At 40.4% G+C, this 17,030-nt stretch overlaps 1 pseudogene; it reads left to right on the top strand.

The window, feature by feature from the left end:
• The first annotated feature begins 7 nt into the window (after positions 1–7).
• Positions 8–8,329, top strand: LOC121138211 (annotated as a pseudogene).
• The last annotated feature ends 8,701 nt before the right edge of the window (positions 8,330–17,030 follow it).

The raw sequence follows: 17,030 nt of genomic DNA, 5'->3' as shown, positions 1-17,030 counted from the left end.
GCCACCTGTAGGACCACTGAGATTTACACCACTTGAGCCCCCTGAGCCATGGAGTGGTGTGAGAAATTGGACCTCCCACGCAGCCATGTAAGTTCTGGGGCTCAGGGGACCTCAGGTCTGAGCTCTAGGCTGCACTGCAGTGTTCTCTCTGTCTCAGCTCTATACCAGCTTTCTGTTTATACAAAGGGCAGTCTCCAGTACATTTGTTCAATAAATGAGATAAGGATTAAATAGAACAACTGTACCAGGCATCTGGGTAAGAGCTTGACATCTGTAGAGATTTAGCTCCAGGTACTGGATTGAGGAACAGAGACTAAGGCCATTCTTCACAGTCACTGTGACCATCCATTGTCCAGGCACCTTTGAGTCAAGAACAGGTACACATGCTTTCCACTGAAGACTATCTGGAAGAAGAAGATACTTTGAGAGTCTGGAATTGAGATGAAGACTATGTCCATTCATTCCTGTAGTTCCTATGTGGTCAGAGGACCCCAATACCCGAATGTCTTAGCTTGTTTTCTGTTGCTGTGACAAAGAACCCTGAGAAAAACGAGATTTTAGTATTGGTGACAATTCTACATTATAATCAACTATAGGCAGAAAACCACGTAGGCAGAAACTCAAGGAGCTGATCACATCACATCCCTAATCAGGAACAGATCTTTAAAGACACATATTGTTTGATGTAGAATCATAGGTTCCATAGTAGAAACAGAAGTTTGCCAAGAGGCTAAGTCTTCATTTTCTGAAGGAGTTGAAGGATATCGCCTTTTTGGAAAAGACTGACACTCACCTAGCTCACTCCGGTTACTGTATTCAAACATACACAAGGGTGATTGGGACTGGGTAAGGTTCCAACTACCAAAATCACCTTGCCCTTGCTGCCCATGATAGTAGCCATGGGCTTCTATATAAAACCATACTAGGCCCTTTTGAGTATAGCAACCCACAGTAAAAAGGAAGAACTCCAGGTCTGCCAGAATTGTCTTAGGTCCAAGATCAGTACAGCTGTAAGCTCTCCCATAGAACTAAGTGCAGACTCCAGAGAAACAATATTTCTTCAAGGTTTAAACAGTGTCAAAACTATTTCTCAGCCTTTACTGGTTATTCCAAACATAGCAAAGGACTTTGCTGAAACATTTCTCTCAAAACCAGACACAAAGGCTTTACTATACAATTCATTTAAAGCCATACATAAAGGTTTTGCTGTCTTAAAGCTGGGGACACACACACACACACACACACACACACACACACACACACACACCTGCTAATGGTTCACTTACTCGCTTTATTCTTATGTAATTCAGAAACGCCCCCCCAAGGGAATGGTACTTCATGCAACAAGCAGGTACTCCTGTTTCAGTGATTAGCAAGATAACTTGTCACAGGCTCACAGGCCAACAAGATTCAGGCAAGTGATGCTCAACATATATGTCACAACTCTCCAGAGGTCATCAAATGTCTTGCATAATGTAGAAATTTACATTACTCTTCATAGCACTAGCAAAATTACAGTTATGAAGTAGCAACAGTATAATTTCATAGTTAGGAGTCACCATAGCATGAGGAACTCTATTAATAGGAAATTTGAGAGCCACTGATCTAGAAAATCCCTTGTTAAGATCCATTTCCTTCATACAATAAGGACATCTGCTCAACTATGTTTACAGCAGCATTATTTGTAATAGTCAGAACCTGGAAAGAACCTAGGTGTCCCCTCAATTGAAGAGTGGATACAGAAAATGTGGTACATTTACACAATGGAGTATTACTCAGCAGAAAAAAATGGAATCTTGAAATTTACAGGCAAATGGATGGCACTGGAAGAAATCATCCTGAGTGAGGTAACCCAATCACAAAAAGACAAGCATGGTATGTACTCACTCATTTATGGATTTTAGACATGGAGCATGGCATTGCCAGCCCACAATCCCACTGCCAGAGAGTCTGGGGTGCAGGGAGGACCCTAAGAGAGATATGCATGATAACCCAGAGAAGGGTTAGGAGATGTGATCTCCTAATTGGATTGGGGGGAAAGGGGAGGGTAGAAGGAGATGGAAGAAAGAGAGGGAGAAAAGAGGAGGGGAGTGGCGGACATGGGAGAGCAGGAAGGTTGAGCCAGGACAAGAATAGAGGAGAAAAGGATGGGAGATACCATAAAAGAGGGAGCCAGTATAAGTTGGAGGAGAGATCTGGCACTAGTTAGATCTTCACAGATCTACAAGAATGATACCAACTGTCATTAAGGCTACCTTAAATGCCCTCCCATGATAATGAGAATGATGACTACCTTATATGCCATCCTAGATCTCTCATCCAGTGGCTGATAGAGGCAGATGCAGACACCAACAGATGTGAACCGAATTGAACTCCTGGAACCTAGTTGCAAAGAAGAGTGATGACCAAAGGAATCAAGATCAGACTGGCAAAACTCACAGAGGCAGCTGACATAAACTACAGGGAACACATGGACCCCAGACTGATGACTGAGGGGCCAGCATGGGACTGATCCAGACAACCTCCCACCGAACCTGGGTGACAGACAGGAGGCCTTGGCAATCTGTGGGACCTTGGAGAGTGGAGCAGTATTTACTTCTGGCATACAGAAGGACTCTGGGAACACATACCACATGGAGGGATGCTCTCTTGGCCTGGGCACATGGGGAAGAACCTGGGCCCTTCCTGGAATGATGTGACTGACTCTGAAAATCCCTCATGGAGGCCCTTGCTCTCCCTTGGAAATGGTGGGGGGATGGAGTGGGGGTGAGGGGTTGGGAGGATTGTGGGGTGGGGAAGGAGGGGAGTGAGAGGAAACTGAAAGTGAAATACATAAAAAGTTAAGTAAAAAATATTTTTTAAAAAGTTCAATAAATAAAGATTCATTTCCAAGGTAATTCACTATTGTGTCGGTCATCACTCAAAACTAACCACCACACCAGTCTTTACACAGTACAGAAGTGATGAATGTGTCAATACAGGAAACTAATCATTTTAATAGAGGATGCCGGCATCCTCCACACTAGCTCTCAGGATATTACTGTCTGAATAGAGTCTTCCCTAAAATCCTGCTCATTCCCATTTCTACATTAAAGAGGGATCATATGTTCCCAGAGCATCATGGAGAATAGTAGCTGAAGGAGGATGGGAGAAAATGCAAACTAAGATTTAAGTTTGATCTTCACATATTTTGGACTGTCTCCCATTTTTCCTCGGGTGTCTTCAGACTGATACGATGAAGTCAGAAATTTCAAAGGAGATTAATCTTATCATGCCTCTCATGTCTATGTCTGAGGACTGCCTGTATCTCAACATTTACACACCAGCTCATGCTTATGAAGGTTCTTACTTACCTGTGAGTGTCAGGCTGTGGTCAGTTGAGGAAGAGGATGTTTCTTTCTCTGGAAGATTGGAAAGGACAAAGAAATTATGAGTTCCTCTGTAGATTAGACCCTGATTATTTGGTTCCAGAAGGTCATCTCATAGAAGTAGATTTAGAGATCCACAGCTGAGCACTGGGCAAAGATCCAGAAGTCCAGTTGAAGATAGGGTGGGGGAATTACATGAACAATATGGGAGATTCAAGATTGTGATGGCAAAACACACAGAGACAACTGACATGAGCTTATGGTAACTTATAGACTTTGGATGAATAGCTAAGGAGCTCACATGGGACTGACCTAAGCCCTCTGCATCTGTGACAGCTATATAGTATGGTCTTTTGTGGGACCCCTAACAGTGGGATTAGGACCTATCTCTGATGCTTGAGCTGGTTCTTTGGAACCTATTCCTTATGGTATATACCTTGATCAGCCTTGATGTGAGGAGCTTGATCTTGCCTCTACTTGATATATGATGTTTGCTCATTCCCAAGGGAGGCCATACCACATGTGAATGGAGATAGAGGAGGAATGAATATAAGAGAGGGATGGAAGAGAGGTGGGAAGGAGAGAATAGGAGGAGATGAGGGAGAGAAAACTATACTATGCAAAGTAAATAGGGATGAATAATTACAAAAAAGCTAAAAAAAGAAAGTCATGTCAGCCTTGGTGAACTGCTTAAACCTGGGTATAGGACTCAGAGCCCTAAGGAACAAGAGGTAAGAAGCTCTGGGTCTTTGATTAAACCAAGAATTATTCTACCAACTTGAACCTGGAAGATCCATTCTGGAGGGTGATGAGGGGCTACATATTGACATCATGAAAATGTCTAGTTATAGGTTATCTGTTTGTGCCAATGGGATCTGTTGTTTCTTCTGATTAGCAATCAGGAAAGACACTCATGGAAACACTCCTATTTTCTATACTTTGATGGATCTGAGACTGATGATCAAATTACTTCAATCTAGAGTCATTAATTCAGGCTGAGATTTCCTGTTGGGAAGTGGGAATGAATATATGCTTATAGACCTAGAGTATCCCATCTGTGAACCATGTCCTGAGATCCTGTATGTTGACCTGCACAGAGAAAAAGCAGTGATAATCTAGTAGGCAGTTCAGTTGAGCTTGGACTGTGTGTGAACCTCCCAGCACCTGTTTTGATTTCTTCAGGTAATGCTGTGGATCTATGGTGGTAGATTGTTTGTAGGAATGGCTTCCATGAATTATTTATCCATACTGGCAGCTATTGAGGATATAGTAATGGTTTCTATACAGTATCGCTTGGGTATCCTTGGCTATTTCAGGTAATACTGGGACTGGGCTACACAATGGGGTCTGAGCAGAACATGGACAGACCTGTAATTCCTGTTCCTGCCATTTCACAACACTGGAGACAAGCATGCCAGAGGCAAATGGGGCTACTTGGACCAAGTGGCTGCTCTAGAGTGGGTCCAGTAGTAAACCTAGTGCTACTGTGGAGAGATGGGAAACAGAGACAGATGAATCCCTGGAATGTCTTGGTTCTGCTAAGCTGGTGGAAACAAATGCAAACAGTAGGTAAGGCAACAAGTAATGCCAAGGGTTTTCTCTGACTGTCACAGGCAAAATATGACACACCATACCTATTGAGTGTACCTATGAGCACCACACACAAAAAAACAAACAAATGAAACAACAACAGCAACAACAACAAATATGCAGGTAAAACTGTCCCAGCCCCACTTGTCACCTCTGAGAAACAGAAAATGTAAATAATTCCACTTAAGTCCTTTCACACACAACAAACAGTAGGATGTGATATTTAGGGACTAAGACATCTACTTGAAATCAAGGAAACTCTGCTTCCAGATGGTAGGGATGAGCCAACCACTGCCTGTTCCATTTACAGACAGTGGCCAACCTATCAGGATGTGAGGCCAAGGACTCTGAAGCCCTGGTACACTGCCTGCGAGAGAAGACTGAAGCAGAGATTCTGGCTGTTAACCAGGTGGGAGAATTGTGTACTTTGGAGGATCTGGTCACCAGAATGTGGGATTGCCAGTACTTACTATTCAAACCAGTTAACTGATATTCATGGTTTGGTTTACTCTTAGTACACCAAAAAGAACAATGTTAAGGCAAGCTTTCCTTGCTTGCCGCTTTGGTTTACCACCCGCCAGTCGCCTGGGCTCTGCCGAGTTGTAGTCCCCAAATAACACACAAGACGCTGTATTAATTATGAAGCTGTTGGCCTTGCTTGTTTCTTACTGGCTAGCTCTGACTTAAGTAATTACCCCATAATTGTTAATCTAAGTATTTCTCTTACCGGAGAATATTTCCGGGCTTCCTACCCCATGGCGGTTACATCTCGAACTCTCCTGTGTTTCTCCTTCCCAGAGTCCTCCTGGACTCCTAGTCCCTCCTATGTAGGTTTCCTATTGGCTCAACAGTACTTTATTGACAAATGTACAGGACTTCCCCCATCAGAATAAGATAGGCTAATGCTCATATCCAGTTTCTTCTGGAGTGAACATAGCATCCTCAAATGAGATAGGATATCATGAGATATTGTGTGTATTCAATGGGCATCAGAATATTTATGTTATTGATCTTAAGCACTGACCCTTAATGACCTAAAGGTCTTCCTTATGATCCCCACTGTGGTGGATGGGAAGTTCCTACCTAGGCACCCTCGGAAGCTTCTGGACTCTGTGGATATTAACCCTGTCCCCAGCATCATTGGTATAGACAGTGACTAGTGTGGCTGGGGAGTTCCATTGATGAGACCTACTTCTAAGCTCCTAAACTCAAATACTGGTGGTGGGAAGTCAGAAATACTTTAATCTAGATACAACCCATCCTATACTTAAGACTCTTCTGTGTCCCCCAGATGAAGGGCCTTGATCATGTCATTAAGAACATAACCAGAAAGACCCTGCCAGCTGTTCTGAAGAGCACAGAAGCACAAATGGTGAGAGACCTTGGCTTCTGTCCTGATAGAGAGGATTCTCATACATTGTTTTCAGATGCCATGTCAAGAAATAAAGACTAGTTTACGTGTTTGTTTCTGTGTGAACTTGCCCAAAGCTTGTACGTGTCGATCATACCTGGTCTCAACCCTGCCATATACCTTACTCAGAGACAGCTGCCTACTGATCCAAGAGCATGTATAACATAATTATTCCTGATTCCTCCTGGTGTAGATGCTGCCTCCAGAATGTGGTGACCTGCTAATGGAAGAGTACATGGGGGACACTGAGAACCCCTGACTCTCCAAGCACAGTTCAGAGAGTTAATGGTGGACTTGATGTTTGGGATCCCTGCACTCCAAGTAGCACATTTTCAGCGTGAGTACATCTGTAACAAGAACAAGGGCAGGGGGAGCTAAGAGATGTGGATCCCAGATGAGCTGTGTAGTGTCCAGGCCTAATTCATCTCATCATCATGTTTCTGACTCTTAAGCCACTTATCTCTGTAAATAATTATGTCTAGTGTAAAAGAATGGTATATTATCCAGATCCAGGGGAAACATGTGAGTTATAGCCCATGTCTTGTCAAAACTACTCATCTGGGAATACCAGGACCACTGTTTAACAGAAGGTTTCTCATAGCCAATGTTCTAGGCTGGAGCTCACCACTCAACTCTGATTCCACATAACTTTAGAGGAAGGTTTCTTGTCACCAAATTTTGGTGGAAAAAATCCATGTGAGAGACCATTATGCCAACATGTGTCTTCAATCCCAGGTTCCCATGCTCCTGTCTACTTCTATGAGTTCCAGCACCAGCCAAGCTACATCAGGCATGTCAGACCATCACATGTGAAGGCTGACCATGTGATCACCTTCCCTTTGTTTTTGGCTCCCACCTTTGGGGGAAGAAAGGTGAGTTTTTCTTATTTTCTTTATCTGAATGGAGGCCCTGATGAGATCCTAAGGTGTTACTGAGCTCTAAGTCCGTTGAGGAAACTGAGACTCTGGGAGTAAACAGGATTATGTGTTCACCATCAGTGAGCAGAAAAATAAGACAAAACAAAAAAACAAACCAACAAACAAAAAACTCTACCATGGTTAGAATATGAACCTTTCCTTGTCTAGATTGTGCTGGAAGGAATGAGAGCACCGCGGGATAGGAGTGAACATGAGAGAATTCAGGTAGAGGCTGAGGGAGAAATATATACACCAGGCCACACATTCAGGATCATGTTGTGGTTGCTGTAGCAGAGCATGAACTGTACCATTATGAGGTGGCTAGGACATAGAATCTTATCTCCTTTTGTCTGCAGTTGACTTCACTGAGGAGGAGAAGATGCTGAACAGGAGGATGATGAAGTACTGGGCAAACTTGCAAGACATGGGTGAGAACATGCCCCTCCCTCAACTCTTTATGGATAGGTCTCCATCAGGGCTTCTGTATGGGTTTGCCTCATTAACATGCATGGTCCTTAATTGCACCATAGTCTTCTCCAACCCAGGGCAAACTTAGGCAAACATCTTCTAGTTTTCAGTTACTGCTCATCTCACAGAGACCTGTTGGCTGAATCACAGTATTGTGGCACTGTTCTTTATATTTTTCCATAGAGAGGGCAACATAAAACTAGACAGCTTCCCATGCTTCAGTGAACCACACACTAGTGGGGGATGCCTGTATTCTCTATCACTGGATCTCTATCACTTCTATACTCTCAGGTCCCTGGCTTGCTCATCTGCTACTCTGACACATTGAAAGAATCAGGTATTGGATGAGAGTGACCTCACCCTTCCCTGTTGGTGTCATATCCACAGGAACCCCAACAGCGAGGGTCTACCCTACTGACCCGAGTTGGTCCATGATGAGCAGTACCTGAAGCTGGTCATTCAGCCTGCTGTTGGACAAGCCCTGAAGATCAAAAAGCTACAGTTCTGGACAAAAACTCTGCCTCAAAAAAATCCAGCATCTAAAGGGGACTCAGGTCAATCATGCTGAACTTTAGTGCCTGGTACAAGAAAGTTGTGCAGTGTTGAGGGAATATGGGGATATCTTGAATGTAAAAAGACCATTCATTTAGCTTTTTCATTCTAACACTCACATAAGCACTTCTAAATTAAGGATTTTCTCTTTCACTAGTGTATGATGAATGCTGTGTGTTACCCCTCGTCTTCCAGACACATTTTATTAGACTCAGTAAATTCTCTGATAACAATATGGATGTGTGAGCCCCATCTTAACACTTCCCTGTGATTAGGTTCCTTCCTTCATTTCTTCATTCCTTCCTTTCATTTCTTCATTCCTTCCTTCCTCCTATTATCTTCTCCCTATTCTCTCTCTCTTCTTCCTCAAGTATCAGGCCCTCTTCAAATGAATCAGAAGCTTCAGGCACTGTTTACTACAGGACATTCCATGTCCTCTCTCAGCTAGTTCATGTTGTCTCATATTTCTAAGTTGCCAATAGAAAACTTGATTTCCCAAGACCCTATTGCCTATAAATTCACAATGCTGTTTCCAATAGATTATAAACTACAAATTTGGCTCTTGGTGTCTGTTGCCTCAGATGTTTGGAGACTGAGAATGTAGGATTATATAAGTCAAGTGCTTGATAACAAGATCCACACATTAGAAAGAAACAGACAAACAAAAATAATCTTGGTAGCTTACAAGCAGTAACAAATACACAATTTTGTAGATTAATAAATCCAGGGTAAAGATGTTTACAGATTTGCTGTGTGGTGAGAAGCAGGCCTCTGGCTAGAGGTCTCAAAGATTATATCTTGTGCCTCTCCTGGTAGAAGGCATAAATAATAGCATTCCAAGGACAACATTAGGTCTCTTATGGGGCTTGTTTATATGAACTATTCCCTCAGACTACTGTAGATTGTTTAAATGCAATTAAATTAATCTCTTTAAAGTATATGGCTTAGAAAGTCTGAGAAAATTCTCAAGGTACTTAACTGCCACTGCATCAGTTTCAGAACAACCTCACTCGCCCACCAAAGGCTTTCCTCTGGCCCATTTGCTATCATTCACAACCTTTGACCTGGTTTCAATGTAACCAAGACATTACTTTGTCTTGATATGTCGGGACTTATCTCCAATCAAATATAAGTAGAATGTTTTATGACTGGCTAAGTAGTTTACATAATGTGTTTGCTTTCTTTAATTGTGGAATGCCATCTAAGTATGCACACAACACATTCTATTCACTTACCAATAATCTGCACAAATGTTTCACTTGCCTATTTGCTTCTTTTTTGAACTAGGTTTCTATGTAGTCCAGGTATGCCCTGAAGTCATGCTCTTACTGCCTTGACTTCCAGAGTGGCTGAATTATAGGTAGTGGCCTTCCATCCAAGTTATTTTCATGCATGATTTCATGTGATCACTTGTACTCAAATTTTGGATTTGTAAGCTATAGCAGACTTTCTATGTCATGAGACGTGTTAAACATTTAAAGAAGTTGTCAGGCTTTGGGTATAGAATTCCAATACTAGACTACATAGATATGGAGAGAGTGAACAGCCTTTTTCTTGTTCCTGATTTCAGTGGAATTGCTTTGAGTTTCTTTACACTTAAGTTGGTGTTGGCTATGGTCTTGCTGAAAACTGCCTTTATTATGTTGAGGTATGTCTCTAATCTCTTCAAGACTTTCATTATGAAGGAATATTGGCTTTTGTTAAAGTGCTTTTCTACATCTGATGAGATGATCTTTTTTTTCTTTCAGTTTGTTTATATGGCAGGTTACATTTACCAATTTACCTATGTTGAACCATCCCTGCACATCTGGGATGAAGGCTACTTGATCATGGTGGGTGATCTTTTTCAGGTATGATTGAATTAAGTTTGCATATATTTTATTGAGTATTTTTGCTTCCAAGTTTATGAGAAAATTGTGGTTTCAGTATCAGGGTAGCTGTACCTTTTGAAAATGACATTGGACAATTTTTCTTTGTTTCTATTTTGTGGAATAATTTGAAGATTCTTGAAATTAACTGTTCTTTGAAAGTCTGGTAGAATTCTACACTACAACCATGTAGCTTTGGGCTTCTTTTGATTGGGAGGCTTTAATGAGTGCTTTTATTTCACTAGGAGTTATAGGTCTGTTTAAATTGCTTACATGATCTTGGGTTAACTTTGGCAAGTGGTATGTATGGAGAAAATAATCCATTTTTTTTTTTTTGCTTTTCCAGTTTGATGGAGCGAAATCTTTTAAAGTATGCTCGTATGATTACCTGGGTTTCCTCAGTGTCTGCTGCTATATCTGTTTTTCATTTCTAGTTTTTTTAATGTGCATCTTCTCTACTGCTCTTTTAGATTTTTGGATAAGAGTTTGTCAATATTATTGATCTTCTCGAGAACCAACTATTTGTTTTGCTGATTTTTTTATTATTTTTGTGCATTATTGATTTCATTTGTTGTGTTTTGCTACTTCTTGCCATCTACTCCTTCTGGGTATGACTTCTTTTTGTTCTAGAGCTTTCAGATGTGCTAAGACTAGAGTGAGGTCTTTCTAATTTTTTTATGTTAAATACTTAGTACTATGAAGTTGTCTTCATTGCGTCCCAATGTTTAGGTATGTTATATATTCATTCTCTTTCAATTTTAGAAAATCTGTAATTTCTTTTTAAAATTCTGTCCTGACCCTTTTTACATTCAGTAGAGACTTGTTTGGTTTCTGAATATGTCTGCTGTTTCTGCTATTGTTGATATCCAGCTTTAATCCATGGCAGTCAGATAGGATCCAGGGTGTCATTTCAATTTTTTTTATATTTGTTGAAACTTGCTTTGTGTCCAAGTATGTAGTCAATTTTGGAGAAATTCATGAGATTCTGAGAAGAAGGTGTATTCTTTGTGTTTGTGTGAAATGTTCTATAATATCTGTTAGGACCATAATGTTTATAACATCTTTTAGCTTCCACAATTCTCTGCTTAGTTTTGTCTATATGGTCTGCCCATTGTTAAGAAGGGGCTTTTGAATCTCCCACTATCAAAGTGTGAGATTCAGTATGTTATTTTAGCTGTAGCAATATTCCTTTTTCTCTCTTGTGTGTCCTTGTGTTTGTGGAATAAAAGTTAAGAATGGAAATGCTCTCCTGGTGAATTTTTCCTTTGAAAAGTGTGTAGTTTCCTTATCTATTTCTTCTGATTAATTTTTATTTAAGTATATTTTATCAAATGTTAAAATGAATATAACATCTTGTTTCTTAGGTGTATTTGCTTGGAGTGACTTTTCCAACATTTTACCCAGAGGTGATGTCTAGGCTAGATGTGAAAGGATATTTCTTGGATGCAGCACGTGAATGAATCCATTCATTCTGTTAGTATGTATCTTTTTGTTGGAAAATTGAGACTACTGATGTTGAGAGATAGCAATAACCAATGATTGTTGATTCCTGTTATTTTATTGTTGCTGTTGTTGGTGGTGTTAGTATTGATGGTAGATGGAGAAGTGCTGTTTGTATTGATTGCTTTTCTGAGTGTCTATGTGCTTCTCTTCTTTTGACTTTACTTATTGATGCCTAAGGGGCCAGCCCCTAGCAGCACAGGGCTCAAAGGCAATCCACAAAGTAGGCATGTACTAAGACATTTTTATCTGAGGGGATAAGGGAAAAAGGTGATTTACTTCTTTTTTCTCCATTCTTCTATTTGTACATTCTCTCTACTGCTTATGTATCCCAACAAAATCTTACAATGTGGTTATATTCTATTTTTCAAGTGAATGATTACAATGAATACAAATAAAAATGGCATGTTTTCCATATTCCTTACATGATTAAACATTTTATGCATTATGAGGGAAAAGCAAATTATCCTAAGCACACATACATCCATACCCAAGGAACTTGTTACAGAGTAACCATGCAGGCAAGCAAGCTGTTCTTCTTAGTCGGGTCTTTTACTGGCTGACTGGGTTTTGCAGTTACAAGCAAAGGACCAATCATATTATTTATCTTGAAAGGTAATCTTATAGGAAATCTAAACCTTTGTATAAGAAAAAGAGTAAGTCAGTTCTACTTTAAATCCTCAGGGTGCATACCCACTAATTAATAGTATTTTTTTATATCAGGAGATTGAGGGCAGAAATCGGTATAAGGAATTAATCATCACCTTTGGTCATCAACTAATCTCCTCAAGAAAAGTGCATCAGTCAGTAATAATTGGGCTGTTTTGTTCTTGTTCCCTGACCTTATAGATTTCCTCATTCAACTATGTGTCTTTCTAAAACTTCTGAGTGCCTTCATGGTTTTTATTTCCTCAAAGTTATTATCAAAAACATCTGACCTAAACTGAAGTTATTTGAAGGCTTTGTTTCAGCTAATGATGCACGCAGAAACCTGTGACTGTATGTTTCAGCATCAAGATTAAAGGAATTCAAATCAGCCTGGCTCCTGGGATTCTTATTGTTTTGTATTTTTTATTTATTTAGAAACAACTTCCTTAACATGGCAATCCCAGATCCTTCTCCCTCCCCTCCTCCCCTGCGGTCCACCAACCCCCCAACCCACCACCGCATCGCCCCACCCACCCAAGCAAGGTGAGACCCCGCCATGGCAGATTTCCAAGGTCAACCAGGGCAGGGTCTAGGCCCTCTCCCATATGTCCAGGCTGAGAGAGCATCTCTCTATGTAGAATGGGGTCCATTCCTATGCCAGGGATAAATTCTGATCTACTACCTGAGGCCCCATAGATTACCAAGGCCTCCTTACAGACATCCATGTTCAGGGGGTCGGGATCAGTCCCATGCTGACCTCTAAGTCATCAGTTTGGGGCCCATGAGCTCCCCCTTGTTCAGGTCAGCTGTCTCTAGTGAGACAATCATGTGTTTTTTTCTTTTTCAGCTTGTTTATACGGTGGATTACATTGATGGATTTTTGTATATTAAACCATCCCTGCATCCATGGGATGAAGCCTACTTGATCATGGTGTATGTTTTTCTGATGTGTTCTTGGATTGGATTTGTCAGTATCTTATTGAGTATATTTGCATCAATGTTCGTGAAGGAGATTGACCTGTAGTTCTCTATCTTAGTTGTATCTTGGTGTGGTTTGAGTATCAAGGTAATTGTAGCCTCATAAAAAGTGTTTGGCAATGATTCTTCTGCTTCTATTGTGTGGAACAATTCTTTGAATTTGTGGTAGAATTCTGCACTGAAACCATCTGACCCTGAACTTTTTTTGGTTGGAAGACTTTTGATGACTGCTTCTATTTCATTAGGGGTTATAGGTCTATTTAAGTTACTTATTTGTTCTTAATTCAATTTTGGTAGGTGATATCTATCCAAAAATCATCCACTTGCTTTAACGTTTTCACTTTTATAAAGTATGGGTTTTCAAAGCATGACCTGATGATTTTCTAGATTGCCCCAGTGTCTGTTGTTATGTCCCCCTTTTCATTTCTGATTTTGTTAAATATCATGTTCTCTTTCTGCTTTTTGGTTAGGTTGGATAAAAGTTTGTCTATCTTGTTGACTTTCTCAAGGTCTTTGTTTCATTGATTCTTTGTATTGTTTTCTTTGTTTCTACTTTATTAACTTCTACTCTCAATTTGATTATTTCCTGGTGTCTAATCCTCTTGGGTGAGTTTACTTCTTTTTGTCCTAGATATTTCAGGTGTTCTGTTAATTCTCTAGTGTGGCTATTCTCCACTTTTTTCTTGTGAGTACGTAGTGCTATGAACTTTCCTCTTAGAACTACTTTCAGAGTGTCCCATAGGTTTGTGTATGTTGTACCATCATTTTCATTGAATTATAGGAAATCTTTTATTTCTTTCTTTATTACTTCCTTTACTCAGAAGTGATGCAATTGAGTATTGTTCAATTTCCATGAGTTTGTGGGGTTTCTGCAATTTGTATTGTTGGATTCTAATTTTAAGCTACGGTGGTCTGATAAGATACAGGGGGTTATTCCAGGTTTTCTATATCTGTTTGGGTTTGAATTATTGCCAAGTATGTGATCAATTTTAGAGAAGGATCCATGTGGCACTGAGAAGAAGGTATATTCTTTTGTATTTGGATGGAATGCTCTATAGATACCTGTTAAACCCAATTGGGTCATAACTTCTGTTTGTTCCTTTGTTTCTTTGCTAAGTTTCTGTCTGGTATTGCTGTCCAATGGTGAGGGTGGGGTGTTGAAATCTCCCATTCTAAGTGTGTGGGATTTAATGTGTGATTTGAGTTTTAGTAATGTTTCTTTTACAAATGTGGGTGCCTTTGTATTTGGGGCATAGATGTTCAGAATTGAGACTTCATCTTGATGGATTTTTGCTGTGATTAATATGAAATGACCTTCTTCATCTCTTTTGATTAATTTTAGTTTAAAGTCTAATCTGTTGGATATTAGGATGTCTACACGTACTTGCTTCTTAGGTCCATTTGATTGGAAAATCTTATCCCAACCCTTAACTCTGAGGTAATATCTGTTTTTGAAGGTGAGTGTGTTTCTTGTATGCAGCAGAAGGATGGATCATGTCTTCATATCCATTCTGTTAACCTGTGTCTCATTATAGGTGAGTTAAGACCATTGATACTGAGGGATATCAATGACCATTGATTGATTCTTATTTGTTTTGGAATCATTTTTGGTGGTGCTATTGTGTGGGAGTTTTCTTCCTATTTCTGGCTTTTGGTAACCTGAGATTATCTATTGTCTATGTTTTTGTGAGTGTAGTTAACTTCTTTGGGTTGGAATTATCCTTCCAGTATTTTCTGTGGGACTGGATTTGTGGATATGTATTATGTAAATCTGGTTTTGTTTTGGAATATTTTATTTTCTCCATCTAAAATGATTGAGAGTTTTGTTGGGTATAGTAGTCTAGGCTGGAGTCTGTGGTGTCTTAGTGTTTGTAAAACATCTATCCAAGACCTTCTGGCTTTCACTGTTTCCATGGAGAATTCAGGTATAATTCTGATAAGTTTGCCATTATATGTCACTTGGTCTTTTTCCTTTGTTGCTCTTAATATTCTTTCTCTATTCTGTATGTTTGGTGTTTTGATTATTATGTGGCCAGGGTCCTTTTTTTGGTTCAGTCTACAGGCAAGTTTCTTATATTTTCTTAGGCATGTCCTTCTTCAGGTTGGGAAGGTTTTCTTCTATGATTTTGTTAAATATGTTTTCTGCACCTTTGAGCTAGACTTCTTCGCCTTCTTCTATATATTCTACTCTTAGGTTTAATCTTTTCACAGTGTCCCATATTTCCCAGATTTTTGTATTAAGGATTTGTTGGATTTAAGATTTTCTTTGGTCGATGAATCTATTTCCTCTAGTTTATTTCAGTGTCTGAGATTCTGCCTTCCATCTCTTGTATGCTGTTGGTGATGCTTGACTCTGTAGTTCCTGGTCATTTATTCAACTTTTCTATTTCCAGCATTCCCTCAGTTTGTCTTTTCTTTATTGTCTCTATTTCAGTTTTCAGGTCTTGAACTGTTTGAATTGTTTCCCTCATCTGTTTGATTGCTTTTTCTAGGTTTTCTTTAAGACATTTGTTGATTTCTTGCATTTTTTGGTTTATTTTTTCTTCTATTTCTTTAAGGGATTTTCTCATATCTCCTGTGAGGATCTCTATCATTTTCATGAGGTTGTTTTAAAGGCCATTCTCTTCTGTTTCATCTGTGTTGGGATGTTCAAGTCTTGCTGGTATTGGGACTCTGGTGGGGTCATATTGTTTTTTCTGTTGTTGACTTCTTCCAGTGGGAGAGCTCATGGGGTCTCTTCCTCTCCTGGTAGGTATAGGTCTAAGGTTCTCTTCCAATGGGTTAAAGCAGGTCCAATACTCCAATGGGTTTCATGATAGGTGCAAGTGGATCTGAGATACTCTGGGCTTGCGGCAGGCCCAGGAGGATAGAAGAAGGAGGAGTTGGGGTCCCAAGCAGAGCCAACACTCACCTCAAGCAGGGAAGGGAGGAGGGGGACCAAGACTGATGTGTAGCCAGACTCAGGGTGGTCCTTTCTGAAGGGGCAGGTCCACTCTAGGCTCTGAGCAGGCCCAGGAAGATTGAAGCAGTGGGATGTTGAGAGTTGGGGACCTGAGCAGAGCCCACATTCACCTCAAGGAGGAGGAGGGATTTCTTATTGTTTTTTTCTTAATCATTAACTTGAACTGTGTCTATGCAGCTCCTTGGGTGAAATTCATTGTCCCTGGCTATATAAACTCTGTATAAACCAACATTAATATTATCAACCAGGCAATATATCTTAGGGAGGGATCATCTTTACAACAATCCACAGGTAAGAACGCCCAGTAGAAGGATGTTTCCATGAGATAAACACACTGCATTACAGGCAGTGGGGATCTCCCCACACCCATTCATGCCAGATATCAGGGAAAGACAGTAGAAGTAAACATGTAAAGGCAAAAGACATTCTAGGACTGTGGTCTAGGGGTCTTGCCTATCAGAGATTCATCCAACGAGGAGTTACCTCCTGGTTGGCTGACACCTTAAACTTCTTTTGCTACCTACTGCTCCCCTGACAAGTCCACCTACATTTGTAAGTCTGTTTATTTGTTGGGGACTGCCAAGAACCTTTAACAAAATGGAGTCTGTCAGCCATTTCTTGGCCTTCTGCCTATGTGACTGCAGGCACACATGCCCTTGAGACAAAGGAAATAGCTAACCACAAAAGTTAAATTTACACAGGGCAGCCCACCCGCCTAGCCAGGGGGAAGTAACCCTTATAGAAAAATTGCCTTTGTTGGCAAAAGGT

Source organism: Mesocricetus auratus, unplaced genomic scaffold, assembly GCF_017639785.1.
Source record: "Mesocricetus auratus isolate SY011 unplaced genomic scaffold, BCM_Maur_2.0 contig_11358_pilon_obj, whole genome shotgun sequence".
Taxonomy (NCBI): domain Eukaryota; kingdom Metazoa; phylum Chordata; class Mammalia; order Rodentia; family Cricetidae; genus Mesocricetus; species Mesocricetus auratus.
The sequence above is the reverse complement of the archived record's forward strand: the minus strand, read 5'-3'. Positions and strand labels throughout refer to the sequence as shown.